At 34.3% G+C, this 15,486-nt stretch overlaps 1 pseudogene across 1 annotated transcript; it reads left to right on the plus strand.

Annotated features, from left to right (window-relative positions):
- Positions 1–1,169: 1,169 nt before the first annotated feature.
- Positions 1,170–13,875, plus strand: LOC124819973 (uncharacterized; annotated as a pseudogene). Its single transcript, XR_015785808.1, has 15 exons — positions 1,170–1,767; positions 1,874–1,959; positions 5,958–6,112; positions 6,765–6,826; positions 6,971–7,165; positions 7,578–7,632; positions 7,805–8,023; positions 8,124–8,259; positions 8,643–8,835; positions 8,939–8,998; positions 9,086–9,331; positions 11,783–12,041; positions 12,124–12,329; positions 12,560–12,610; positions 13,059–13,875. The product of XR_015785808.1 is annotated as an uncharacterized LOC124819973 (transcript).
- Positions 13,876–15,486: the final 1,611 nt, after the last annotated feature.

Here is a 15,486-nt window from a genome sequence, read left to right on the forward strand (position 1 = left end):
ACCATGTTTAATAAAAATACAAAAAATAATATTTGCTTAGATTTTTTTTTACTGTTTTACTATGAGATATATTTTTATTTATGTATGAATATTTATAATACAATTATACTATATTCTTGTAACAGTTATCTTTTATTATTTTCTTTTGAGAAATATATTTAGAGAATATGATAAAAAAAAAATCTGTAGATCATTTAAAAATAATATTTCTATTCAGAACTTAAAAGTTGGATAAACTTATTGTCCACTCTGACTAAATAAAAATACTAGTACTTATATATTTTAAAATTTTATGTAATATATGATTATGTTATTACATAATATATTTTACAATAAAAATTTTAAACAAATGGATAAATTTATTTCAACAATGTTTCTGTGGGTTTAATTTTATGCAACTTAGCATGCTTAATAGTTAATACAATTAAATAACTATAGATTTTAATTATAATATTAATAAATACTTATTTATTTGAATTAATTTAAATAGATCAATTTGTTTAGTTATTTTAAAAATTCTTAAATACCTCATATTTTTAATTAACAACACCCTTTATAAAAAAATATAGGTCTTATATATTCTCTACTTGATCCTTATTTGAATAACCTTGTATATTCTCACCCAAACACTTCTTAGAATACAAATTAACTTCAACAACACATTTAATTTCGTGACACATAATGTTTCATATTACTACATTTTACAAAAGAGCATAAAATAATTAAATTCCAATACCCAATGGCGATCACCACCTTAACTCTACTAACCACAACAACATAAGAAAAGTTAATCTGTCATTAACTTCATACAAATTTGTCCTAAAAATAATTCTTCTGACAAAATGTAATAACTGTTAGAATGAGTTCATTCGTTCATATTTTCCATTTCCAACAAAATCAAATGGATTAAAGATGGTAAAGTGAAAGAATGTATGAAAGGAGCATTCAAAAATCTGTTTTTCTCCTCGTATAACAAAACAGAAAAGAAACTAACATCATACGTGCTATACATACAGTGTACTGTGTACATATACCAATCTCAGTAGATGGTTTTAGGCATAAGGTCTGCACCGACACAACATCCCATGTTACCATTTTGAAATTTTAGTTTTAGTTTTTTTCTCTTCTAAGAAAAAGAAAAAGGAAAGAGATCATTAATAGCGTACCTGCGAAAAGAGTTGACGAAAGTGATTTTCCTTTCCATGCCAAGTGCCAACATGTATATAACTCATAAATTATTACTCCTCATCATGAACAGAGTTGCGTCTTTGTTCCTCTTGTTTCCACACGCTTTCGATTCATTCACTTTTTATTATTTCTCTTTCATCTTGGTCCTAACTGTTCCTTCATTCCACCAATCAATCGCTTCAACCGAGACCCACTTCACAGATGACTTAAAGTGTGATGCTTTCAAGCACGAGAAAACATTAATAGGTTTGATCTGCACTGAAACGAAGGTGGGTGGGAGAAAGTTGGTTCCTTTTTAGGTTCAGGACTTGTGGGTTTTGCTCCACTTTTACTAAGGCATGAGTAATCATTTGGGGTTGAAGTATTGCTGTATCGGCTGCTAGTACGACTACTTATGTTTCGGAGACTCAGATGGTTTGTGGGTCTGAATCAGAAGAATTGGTCAACCAAAAGGTTGGTCCATGTTGAACATCAACATCCTGGCCCTGCAAGGCCAAACCAGTTGCCTGTGCTCGATGCCGTGCACGAGGTTGCAATTTACATTCATAGGTTTCATAATCTTGACCTCTTTGAACAAGGGTAAGCACTAAGCTCCACTTTCTGTTGCTCCATTTTTCCTTGTGATACTGTTGTAGACTTTTCAGCTTCTTTTTATTGGTATTTTATTTTTATTGCTGCTCTGTAGATGGTACAAAATCAAGGTGACCATGAGATGGGAGGATGGTGAAGACTCCTATCCCGGGATTCCGGCGCGGGTTGTTCAGTATGAAGGTGACACGTATTCCTAATCTCTTCGTGTACTAGTGGTTAAGTGCATCTATTTTCTGTAGTTTAGTTTGTAGTAAGTTTTGATGTTCTAGTTTGTTGAAGACATGAATTTCGGGTTCATTGAGATCCGGTGCGCTGTCATCAAGGTTGTGTGTTAGATCCGAGCAAAACCGTGTTCTTTACATGGAAATTACGGTTGGTATTTGACATGTTGCTGTAAATAAGAAAAGGTAAGAGCATCTAAATGACAACAAAATTATGGTAAAATTATTCTTCTCCAGCTTCGTACAGTAACAAATCATTTAGTTCCCCGCACAATCAGGTATTATAAAGAAAGAATGCAATGGAAAATTGTCAGGCCGTTATGCTTATTTTCCCACATGGCAGCAACATAAACTAATTTTATAATTCATCAAGCTAAAAGGTCTTAGTAATAGGTGGACTTCTTTGTAACCTCTTGGGCGTGATGATCGTGCTGGATTGCTAACAATTCCTTCCTCTAGAAAAGCCACGTTGTCCTCAAGGTGATAGATGTGGTTAAGGTTGAGCTAGTGTTCCCTAGCAAAGGGGTTAGGGACCAGTGGTGGGTGTGTGAGTAAGGTGATTTGGAAGAGAGCTAAAGCAGGTTGAGGGGATACGGGTACGTTTGCATAAAAGGATAAGGGTTGGCCCAAATGAGTAAAACTAATGCTTAAGGATCTGCAGTAGGATGATTTCATTGGAGTGGTAGGAAGGGGCATGAGAGCCTGACAAAGATCATTCACTTGGTCCCTTACAACTTGGCAAGGGCCATAACTTGTCATCAGCATACGTTGAATAGCCTCCTAGATTTTGTGGTGAGTTTCTGGTGAGAGACCAAAATTAAAGCAACTCAAAAGGAACATTGGAGCTAAGTTGACAATACAATTGGGCAAGCTCTAAAACTTGGTGATGTATTTATTGATGGTGCCGCTCTAGGTAAGCTTGTACATAGCTCTCTTAGGTTCATCATAGTAAGATAAACAAGACTCAAGAGCTTGCAACATGCCTTGCCACAACTTGAGGAAACCATTGTGAAACATTCATTGATACCAACTCAGTGGGGGACATCCATGTAGAAGGAAGTGATCCTAATCCGTTCTTCGTTGGGAATGCCCTAATAATTGTAAAATTGTTCGATTTTGAAGATCTAACTCAACGTGAAGGCCAATGAATCTAGGAAGCTCTATTTTGATAGAGGGATGGTGTGATAATGGAGATGGGGAGTGGGGCGAAGCATGGGGTGAGGTGGTAAGTGAAGACAACTGCCCAAGAATACAATCAATGTTGTGTGAGAGGTCTTGTTGGTTGTTAGTGAGGGTGGTTTGGAGTTGGGTAAGGGGATGTATGGTGTCCTCCAGGCAGTTGGCAACCAATTTATAGATACTGTGATCGGACATTGCTGGTTGGACAACTTGATATGGCATTATGAAAAAAGGATTAAAGTAGCTAAATACTGCAAAATGATAAAATTCATTCTTCTCTAGATTCTATTGAATCATTTAGAGGAATATATTGTCACTACATTGACAACTCATTGGTTCCCTGCATAATCAAGTGACAAGAAGAAAGAATATAATGGAAATGCTTGATTTTGTCAGGCTGTTATGCTTATTTTCCTACATGGCAGCGAACATGAACTAGTTTTATAATTCATCAAACAAAGTCTTGATAGTAGTTGGACTTCTTTGAAACTCTTGGGCCCTAATGCTCTGGCTGGATTGCTAACAGTATTTCAAGGCAACTTATTCTCGAGTCATGTATCAGTTGAAATGGCTTATTCAGCTAATTTCAAATATTTAACAACCAAGAAATCAATATGTACATTAAATTTTTTGTAGACTTGTGTCATTTGATATTTTAAATCCTGCGTAGTCATCCAAAATTAAAGGGATTACATAGAAGCCACACTTCTCATTTTAGTGCTTTGAAATACTTCACACTAGCCATTCCCCAAATGCTTAGGGACAGAAATTTGGGCTGAGTGTAAACTAATAGATTACTTGCTTCTCTGCCAGAGTTGTGCAGTAAAGAGTTTGAGTATGAGGTTTGAATGTGTATGTTTTCTCTTGAATATTGTATATGAAATATGTCTATTTCATGTGCCAGAGCTACATTCAACTTTCTTGTTTTCTTTTTGAAATAATACTTGAATTTATAAGTGAAGTTTGTTCCTGCTTCTTAGCAGTCAAAACTGTATAACCTGATTTATTATTATTATTCATGAAGCTGTTTGCATATTTTACCATAACAAGGCATATATAAATGTGAAAGCAAGGCTTATATTAAAAGCTTCTAAACTAAGGAACAAAATTTTAATATGAAATGCACTCATTATAAAGCTTGGACTGGAAAAACTACCCTCTCAAGCTGTAATCGATATTTTTATATATTTATTAATAAAATGAAAAATTGCTCATCTTACACATTAAAGGTCTAAATATGTCTAAGTAACGCTGAAAACTATGTTATTGATTTGCGATTTAAATTTGAGATTTTCTTAGTGATGGATTTAAACATAAATTTATATTTATATTTAAATTTGCATGCTTTTGTTGATGATAGTTTTGATTGAAGAAGTAAAGCAAACTATTAAATTTAAACTTGAGCTTTGGAGACAAAAATTGGAAACAAAAAGGTTTTTTCACTTAAGTAGTATTAAGACAAAGTATATACCTTGTGTGTTTAACAATAGACAAGAGAAATATGACTTGGAAGTTACCATGGGAGAAAATGCCTTATAAAAAAGTTCTTAACTTAATATTTTGACCTGTAATACAAAATTGAAGACAAATGAATGAGGATGCTGCACCGCACAAAATATATACATGATCATTTAAGTTAAAAAATACATTAGTGATTATTTTTTTATCACAAAGTACATGCCAAGATAAAAGGAAAACTTTATTGTACAAGTATACGTTGGGTTATACTCTATGGTAGTGTATTTTGGACTTTAAGGGAACATGGGAAAAAAGTGGTAGTAGTAGAAATGAAAATGCTAAGATATAGGCGTATAAGAAAGAACATGATATGAAATGACTGCATATGGGAAGATGTTGCTGTAGCACCAATTGAGAAAAAGATGACAAATTATCACTAGGGAGGTGTGAGCACATCAAGATGGCTGCAAGAAGCACAATAGTCTACTTGAATGATTTTGGCTCTAAAAGTAGTATTTATTTTAGCTTTTTTTCCCTTTAACAATATTCTTGTTTGGGTATCAATGATTTGTCTTTAATGTGATAGTTTTTGGAGATCCTTAATTGACTAGTAATATGATTAAAATAGTGTGTTTAAGTAGGAGACAACAATAGTCCATGAGCTAGTTTTTGAGATTGAATTAGGTCTAAATCCAAATTTTAAGATAGTAGATGTCTATTAGTTGTTCTTGGATTTATTGGGTGTCCCATTCAAAGAGTAGTGACTTTTATCAAAATCAGGGTCATTCAGAGTCTGCTCAGATATTGATATCTAATGAATTCTGTCACAGTGAGGGATACATTTCCAGTTTTAGGAATTCAGAAGACAAACTTATATCAAATTGTTGGTTGCTATCTCTATTTGAGTTCAGGTACTATGGAATTAAAGTCAATCATTGTCAGAATTCTACAATTTTTCTTTTTGTAGATCGAGTTCCATTTCTAATTTCAGTTAGCCATATTAAGAAATAAGTTATCTGCAACTAAATGCATGCCTGTTTGCAAAGCAATTTGATCAGACCAGTACTTGTACTTTTGTGCATAGTTTTACTCAACTTTAGGTTTCCGCTTATTGTATTGTAATGTTTTCCTAATAATGTCTTTAAGTTGTATTTTTTGAACCTCCGAACACTTCCAGTGTACCTGAACATTTACAATCACAAACTTGATATGCTGAATAATTATTTTGTCCTCTTAGTTTGTTGTATTGCATTATATTTGTGTAATTGTTCAAGCTATAGTGTATAATCCTAGAATCCATCCTTTTTCTTTGAGCTGCAGCTCCTGAAGTGGGTTCTGACAATTTATGTAGAGTCTGGATGATTGATGATACAGACAACAGTTTTTCAACACCGCCATTCCATATTAAATATGCAAGACAGGATGTATATCTTTCCATCATGATCTCATTCTACCTGTCTTTTGGTGTGTGTGAGGTCAGTTTTTCACACTATTTTAACGATTTACTGATATAACCCTTTAAACTTATTTGTGTACGAAATGGAGGTTCTTTTTTGTTGAAACAAACTAGTATAGGAGATCTTGTCAAACGCAGGACAATAAGATTTAGTGTAATCTTATTGAAAGAGGGACCTAATCATACATACTGATTCAAGTTGCTGATGGCTGTCCCTTGGTCCATGTCATCTCACACTAAATATTCACAATTTACAATGGTATCTGCAAATGCCATTGGCACCTTTTCTTCCTCCTGTTCTCTTCATTCAATGAGCTGACTGCGGAGGCAATGAACTTTATAAAATAATTGCAAAAGAGGGGAAGTTGTCCCTTTGCATCATGTGTTGTAGAAAAGGAAGTCATGTCATTCCTTGGCGAGTTTGGTTGGGGAAGGAAAACCTGTATTTTTAAGAATGTCTTATATTTCATTAACTGTTGGATACAATTGTCTTCATGAGCTCAAGGTTATTTGAATACATTTCTACATCTGACGTGCAAAGAAATAGGTTCCTTTTTTATAAGAATCCATAATTAAAAAAAAAAAAAACTGTTGTGACTTGCTGCTTTAGTGATGTGCGCCATTTTATTTTTCTTCTGTCTTGTAAAGTTTTGGTTATTATCTAAACACAGGTACAATCCTCTTCTGTCATCTTGAAGTTTGAACTCATGCATGCTCCTATAACTCGAACTGGGTTAGTTAATAGTTCCCTTTCCTTTTTTGTGCACTAGTGTACTCAACTAGTGTGCAAATATTCATTTGACTTTTAATTAAATTTGATTATTACGATCGTGTGAATTTCAGGTTTTTAACTGAGATTAATTCATCATTTGTGCAGGCCTGAGTTACAAGGTTCTCTGGATCCATATGTTGCTTCAGTTCATGAATATAAAATCCCCCCTAAAGCTCTTCGAGGATTGCATTCATATTGTCCTGTTCATTTTGACGCTTTCCATGCTGTCCTTGTTGATACAAGCATTCACATCAGCCTACTAAAAGCTAGTTATCACACATCTCAACAGAAGGTATCCAGGTTTGTCAGAACTCCAGTTTTTGAAGTTCAAACTAACCGTTGCATCATCACTGTTGGATTATCATTATAATCAATTAGTCCTCCGAAGCAAGGAGTTGTCTTAGAAGTTGTTTTCCTGTTTGGTTAGGGTTAGGGTTAGGTGTGCTGTGCTATTGTTAGTGGGCTTGAGCTAGTGCTACTTAAGTTATACCTAATCATTAGTCTCAATGGGCATTGGAGACGGACTGCTTTGTTTTATACAACATAAAAGTCAAATTTAATCTCATATTTTATTGACTAGTATAACCATTCTCTTTTCCCATTCACTATCTAAACCTTATAACTTTAGCAGCCATAATTTAATTGTTTCTTTTTCTTATTGTACATAATGTATTGTTTTAGCTTTTGAATATGATTAGTTGAATTATATCAGTGAATCCAGAGGTTCAGAAGGTGCTTATGTTGAAGATTATGTTGGGTCAAACAAGGTATGAGGTGTTGTGTATAGATCACATCACATGATAACATTATTTCTGATTTTGAGGTGTTATAAGTTGCAAAGTTGTGGTTTATATTATTTGATAAGCTTAATTTTGTTGAGAAATCTCTTTGACTACTATTATAACTTATTCTTCTTCTGATTCTCAAAACTCAAATCAGGTTATGCTCATCAAAGCATTGATGGCTGCATATGATATCCTGCTTGAAGATTTGAGAAGAATAAGCACAGGCATTGGCAAAGCTATTGATTTGACTGAAATTACTTTTGAATCAGATGCTACAGAATGGTTTGCTCCTACTCCACCTGCATGTGTGGAAAGTGTTGATGGTGAACCATCACTTCAACTGTCTGACATGACACAAGTAATAAGTGCCGAGGTTTTTAATTCTGTCAACACGAACATTTTATTATTTGTTTTCGCTTCTTTGTGTTTTAGACTGTTTACCGATTTACAACTTCCATGTTTCCCTAAACCAGAAGTCTGCTTATTATATCAATAACCTTACTGAGAAGTCTATCCAACCTTTCTCTTGGGATGATCATCTCTTAAGCTCTTTCCAGTCTCTAGGGAATCACTCTTATGTCTCTGGAATATATTTCTGAAATTCCACAGGTTTGTTAAATATAATTGCAGTGATTTCATGTCCAAATAATTATTTAAGTTTGGCATCTTTGATGTCCTTGTAGCTCTTTTTAGTATAATGCTTCTATAGTTGTATATCCTTTCTGATCATTATAGCGTAATGAAGAACTATTTTATCCAGTCTTCTTTCAGTTTGAATATTCTTTTTCCAACTTTTGCCAAGCTCTAGTTCTTTGACTGGCTAGTGAGATTAGCTTGTCCAGAACGAGGCTGATTTCTGTCATAAATTTGTTGTACAGTTTCTATATGGCATAGCTAGACTGTTATGTTGTAAGAAATTTATTATTTGAGAATAACATTTCAGCAGTGCATTAATTCAATAACATGTTTTTTTACTCTATCATTTTAACCAGGGAAAACAGAACAAAAATATTGGAATTTCTGCGGAAGTCCTGGGTGATTGATCGGAGAACTGAATGGTCTATATGGATGGTGTACTCAAAGGTTGCAATGCCTCATCAAAATATGATCAATGGAGTTGAGGGGACGTCCATGTCCCACGGTGTACATAGAAGTTCAATACTAACAAGAAGATTTACTGATGATGTAATAATCTGCTATTTAATATTTATTAGTTCTGTTGTGCTATGGATTTTCTTTACTGGGTCATTTTCTTCAAATATGTTACGTTCCTTTTTCTTCAATTCAGCCTATTCAAAGTGCAACAATGCGTGCAGAACTTCACAGGCGGGGAATATCACAAATGAGGGTAAGACAATATGTTTTTTTTTGGGGGGTTCTTTGCAGTGTTTTAGTTTAAGCTGTCTGGAATTGATGATATGTGATTCACATGCAGATAAACAATAGGTCACTTCAAGACATGTTTATATTTGGAGATCTTCTGCTGGTTCCTATCATTATTATAGAACGCTTGACAAACGGGTACCATTCTGCCAGTGTGAACTCAGACTTCAATGCTTTGGATGACAAAAACAGGCATATTCTAGAAAATGGATCCAGAGCCGCAAAGAAGTTGTTTGGTGGCAGTTCACAGCAGAATGAGCTTGTTTTAAGGATAGTTGTTTTTGTTCATGGATTTCAGGCATGTTTCACATTCTTGCAGTTGCTTTTACCTTGATCTGAGTTTTGTCTCTCTTTGTTGTTACTTTGGCCTTCAGTCTTTTAGAAGTTACAATCCAAAGTGGTTTTCTCTGAAAACTGAAGCTGCAATTTATGTTCTGGGATAAAAATTATTTTGGTTTTTCCTTTGTCATGATTTGGTTGTTCGCAACTCTCATTCTTATTAATAAATATAAGATTAACTAGAGTACTATATATTTTCTTTTTGTTGTGACTTCATTTTAAAGTTATCCACGTGGTAAATCTGTGGGTATTAATTTCTTCTATACAAACGTAAAAGCCTAACTGAACATATAGTTTTAAGCACATATCACCAATAATGAAAATTGCAGCATTCTGTTTTGCTGTATCTTTTCTAAATTGCTAAAATTGATTATTATACAATATAATTACAGACTTGGTTAGTCCTTAAAAGATTTAGATGTATGATCATTCACTGTTACATCTTTGTACAACATTAAATCTATAATCTTAAAAAAGGTATGTATACATACAACTTTGAATAACTATCTATACTGGATTTTTAAGCATTTCATCTGTTAATAAGTATTATTAGCCTTGATCTGGTGCATTTATGTTTGTGTATGTTGAAACTCTTGCATGAATATTTACCATCTTGCTTGTGTTTCTTTTTCCCAAAAATACATATATTACTTGTTTGTAGGATAATTAGAATTAACTATAGCTTAGTTGAGGATTCTACTGTTATAGGAATGTGATCCTAGCAGTGTCGGTGACCTATGAAGGAAAGAAAACTCTGTTCTAATATAAGCTACCTCTGAACTAATCTTACTAATTACTTGTTAGATATTACAGCAGAAAATATCCTTTCAATATCAAGTATTATTATATATGGGAATCTTAAACATCAAAGCAAACAATGGTTTTTCACGCCACACCTCCATGGGAATCTTAAACATCAAAGCAAACAATGGACTCCTATTTATCAAATAGACAATAGTGATTGCAGTTTCTCTCTAGAAGAACTTAGGAAAACTAGCTCCCAATAACACACCTCAGCACGACCAATTTGTTGAAATGTATCTGCAGTTCTTATACCTTCTATCTTACAAAGCTCATTAAACTGCTCTGATGCAAACTCCAATTTGTTGTCAATTCTAACCACTTGGAGTTTGGTTATCTATTGATTACCGTTCATGGTGTGCCCCTTTTGAAACATCCCAACAAGCTCAGTTTTACTTTTCAATATATAAATACACACCCTTTGCAAGTAATCCTCTATGATAGTAAGGAAATAAGACTTTTCAACATGAGTTTGAGCTCATGTTAGACTCCAATAGGTTAAAACGGTCTATTGGACACATGGTTACCAACCCCAAACTTCAATATATGAGACTTTCGAAGTACACAAAACTCCAGCTTATCCATTATATTGCCTCCCAATAGGTTTTGTTTTCCCAGCTCCACCAAACCTTTTTCACTTATGTGCCCCAACCTCAAAGCCACAACTTTGTCTTGCATCATTTGACTAGGCACAGATGCATATGCTATCACTGGTAAACCATCTAGTGTGTAAAAACCATTCTTTTTCATCCCCTTAGTAGTTGTAGATGCTCTCTTTACAATCTTTATAGTACCGTGTTTAATCTTAGTTGTCAAACCCATTAGATCAAACTGCTAGCTGGGCCACCATCATTCTTGATTCTATCATCTTGGATTGATACAACTGTTGTTTTAAACAGAGTCTATGTATCAAAGATTTTGTCATTTACCAGAACTCAAGTTTTATCCACATTGACACAACAGTTCTCTTAGTGACTTCCTTGAATGCCTTATCTCCAAGACATAATTATGGTGATTCTAGCTTTGTTGATCATGTCAATCTTCTCCTTCTTAGACAGACGTTGATATGTTTGCCTCCTTTATTGCATCAACACATATTTATTGTATCAAGATAGTTGTCATCTTGATCCTCCATAATGCAAAGTTCACCAGAAAACTTCTCAATGTCAAATTTAGTGGTAATTTCTTTGAAATTTGTTCTTCAAATTCTTTCCACTGACTGACTCTATAGGTGATGCCAATTGTTGGGTTTGCACAATGATAACAAAGAAAAACCATGAGAACAAGAATAAAAAAAAGTAACTCTTATAATATAAGGTTATACAAAGAGTGAATGAATTATCAACACGACATACCCCACAGAGTAGCGTGTATAACTAAGGACTAACAAAAACCTGTTGAGATAGTTGAAACAAAATATTATCTACAATACAAGGGGTAGACAATAGACTGTCTAACTAAATCTTAATACTACTAGACATCTTTTAGAAGATGGACCCCTATGCTGATGTAGAGTCAATACATCACAACTATTATTGTCTTGTTTATCTTTTATTTCCACAAATATATGATTTGACCAAGCGTGCTCTCCATGACTTAAACTTAACAGGGAAATCATTTAGATTTACGGCTTGTTCGGAACCAATGGCTTTTAATAGACCCCAAGATACATTTTCTAATGTCAGAGGCAAATGAAGATAAAACATCTGGAGACTTCAGAGAAATGGGATCACGGCTTGCCCAAGAAGTGATCTCCTTCCTGAAAAAGAAGATGGATAAAGCTTCAAGAAGTGGAAACTTGAAGGATATCAAGCTTAGCTTTGTTGGTCATTCTATTGGGAATCTCATTATCAGGACAGCCTTAACAGGTATACCTACGCATAATTTTTTTGACACTAGCGTTTAGAAATTAAACTAGGGAAAGTAATGTCTTTCTTAAAATAATTCCAGAGAGCATCATGGAGCCATATCTAAGATACTTGCAAACATATGTCTCCATATCTGGTCCACATTTGGGTTATATGTATAGTTCGAACTCTCTATTCAATTCAGGGCTGTGGATATTGAAGAAGCTCAAGGGCACACAATGCATTCACCAACTTACATTTACAGATGACCCTGATCTTGAAAATACTTTCATCTATAATCTTTCCAAGGTATGGAATGCCTAATATTTTACTCTTGATTATAAGTTACCTGATCCCTATATCTAGGATTCCTTTTCCGTAATTGTGAAATTAATGCCTTTTTTTGGGCTTTGAAAAGGAAGTTAAGTTATTGGAGAATTGGGGCTACAGGGTTTTGTTCATATTCGTTTGCTATATTTCAATGAAGTGAAAACAGGGACACAAGTGATATTAGTCTTACTGTTTACTATTGTCTACAGGAGAAGACATTGGCTAACTTCCGGAATGTGCTTCTTTTGTCATCACCTCAGGTAATCTTTATATGCTTATGTGCGAATCGTCATAGTTTATAAGACACTCTAGAAGAACTTCTCCTTACATTATTTTTAAAATTTCCTGCATTCAAATGCTAGATCACTTCCTGAAAGGTGAAGACGTAGCAAAAGATGTAGGAAGAGAAAAGCAAAATATGTAGAAATCTACAGGGTGGGAAGCTAACATCGATTAGGATTTATGCTAATAACCATATGTTTACTGTTTAGTCACACTCTTATGCAAATGTCTTCCATCATTTTAAATTAAATTATTTTTGTTAATTCATGATAAGGGTCCTGTGCAAATGATAGGATCTTGTTATATAGTTCAATGCTTGGTAACCTTACGAACCAGGCTTTTTCATCTTTATAAGCTTTAACCGGGCTCCAGTTTTCTTTTATTATTTCAAGTATATCATAATGATTCATTGTTGTTACATGTCAGGATGGCTATGTACCGTACCATTCTGCCAGAATAGAACCTTGTCCAGCATCTTCATTGGATTTCTCTAGAAGAGGGAAAATCTTCATGGAGATGCTGAATAATTGCTTGGACCAAATCCGAACCCACTCTGACGATAGGGTGGTCATGCGCTGTGACATCAACTTCAACACCTCTTCCTATGGCAGGAACTTAAACACACTTATTGGACGGACAGCTCATATTGAGTTCTTGGAATCTGACATTTTTGCGAAGTTCATAATGTGGTCCTTCCCGGAGCTGTTTTGTTAGCAAAGAAGTAATCTACTTGGAATTCAGACAACTTGTTGATTTAGATAGACAGTGAAGTTGAGACATACTTCAAGAACATTGGAGCTGAAAGCATGGGATTGAAATCAAAAACAGCTCACAGATTCCAATTCAAAGCCCATCAGGGGCATGTAGTACGCTTCCAACACCATCCTCACGGTGTGACAAATTGGTAAATTTGATCCCTCCAAAAAATCCGGATCAGGAAAATGGAGGAATTTGCGGAGCAAGAAAGATGCATGGGACCTTGGCCATTGTAACAAGCCTTTTCTATGTAGTTATATATATATATATATATATATTATATATATATATATATATATATATATATATTTTCTCGGTTGTGGATGGGGATACAGCCTCTTTTGGCCAACAGGCAGGGTGTAGGCGTGTATGTACAAAAGACAGAATGACTACTTTACCCTGTCTGCTTAGGAACCTATAGAAAATGTTATACATTGACAGATAATATTCAAGTAATTTTCTACAGAACATCCATCCTTTTACTTCAGATTACGCTTTCTGGTATCATAGTGCCTTTTAAACCTGTTACTAGTTCTGTTTGTTCTTATTTATGTACTTGTTTGCGCAGATTAAATATACCTTACTGTAGATTAAACGTAATACTAGTTCAGAGTTCAGTGCTTCATTGGATGAATACTGAATAATGCATCCAAACTAAATTCTTCGAGTCAGATATCTGCGTAGTATTTGAGCAGTCTGAACATAGATGCCTTTTATTTAAGGGTGTACTGTGTATCATACTTGGGGAAAGTGGAAAACGAACATGTGCAAAAACTGAATACATAGTATTATTAGTACCAAGCGAGATATCAAATGTACGTTCTACCGGCGCTTTGCTTTGTATGATTGGCTAAATAAAGGATAGTCTAAGAAGCTCTTAGCTGCAAGTGCTCATGGTAGAAACACAAACAGCAATTTTCTTTTCTCAAATCTAGAAATATTACGCAAAACAATAAGATTCTAGAAGCTTTGGACAAATATACTATGATTACGTGTAAACAAGCTTCTTAATAAACACCTTTAAAGGAGAAAACGCTAGAACGAAAACAATAAATGAATATCTCAATAAACCAAAGTTAGTTTATTTATATAATTAAAATTTTTAAAAAGTGACACCAGAGATATAATTTAAGTTATAAATAAGTCAATTTAAGTTCATGAAAAATGTTTTTTTTCATTTATACATAAACACTAAAATAAGCCCTAAAATCACAAAGGAATTAACCAAATATTGTCAAATAGATGTATATATATACAGAAAGATAAGACAAGTTTATTCTATCAGCTGACTAAATTTCCACTCACCCCCATCAGTTTCTCTTCATTCTGCGTTTCTTTTCAATGTAAGTTGTCTCTATCAGAAAAAGATTGGACTGTAATGAAAACAAATGTAAAATGGATAATTTCTGCCCATCCTCTCTCTCCATGTTTTGGGTACAAACAAAGAATAAAATTTCAACTAATAATCTTGTACATCTATTCAATTGAAACGCCCTTCATTAGACCCTTTGTCCAAGTTCCCTTCAAGGCATTGTGTAAGTGCCTTCTTCCTGAAGTTATACTTGCTGCATTAAAGATGACCGCATACAATTGCAACAAAAACACCATTTTATATAGCAAAGCAAAGAAACTATAAACTATTCAATTTGTAAACTGACCATTCTTTTTTTCAAACAAGTACTGAGAATAATACAATGCATTACAAGAGAGCTAAAAGATTTATCTGTTTGTCTTGCCGAGTCATTCCTCCTCTCAAAAAACGATGGTAAGAAGTTTAAAAATGTACACGCTCTGCAAATTTGTACATCTGATAGCTCATCAACAACCCACCATTTTCATTGCTCATTATGGCTAGACGTGCCAAGGTAATCAAGCCCCTCAGTTCGACATGCCATTATTTTCCGGAAGACCTCTCTCACTTGGCGCTCCAATGGGTCCAACCCATTTCTTAAAGCTTCACAGACATGCATTAGCTCCATCACATCACAATCAATTTGTGTTTTCTGGTCATCTGCCAATGGAAACTGAGCTGAATCTATCAGGTCAGTCATGCGGCGGCTGCTACTCTCAATCTGGTGTATCTCCTTCAACAAGCCAT

This window comes from Vigna umbellata, chromosome 4, assembly GCF_029865625.1.
Source record: "Vigna umbellata cultivar VRB3 chromosome 4, Vumbellata_1.0, whole genome shotgun sequence".
Taxonomy (NCBI): Eukaryota; Viridiplantae; Streptophyta; class Magnoliopsida; order Fabales; family Fabaceae; genus Vigna; species Vigna umbellata.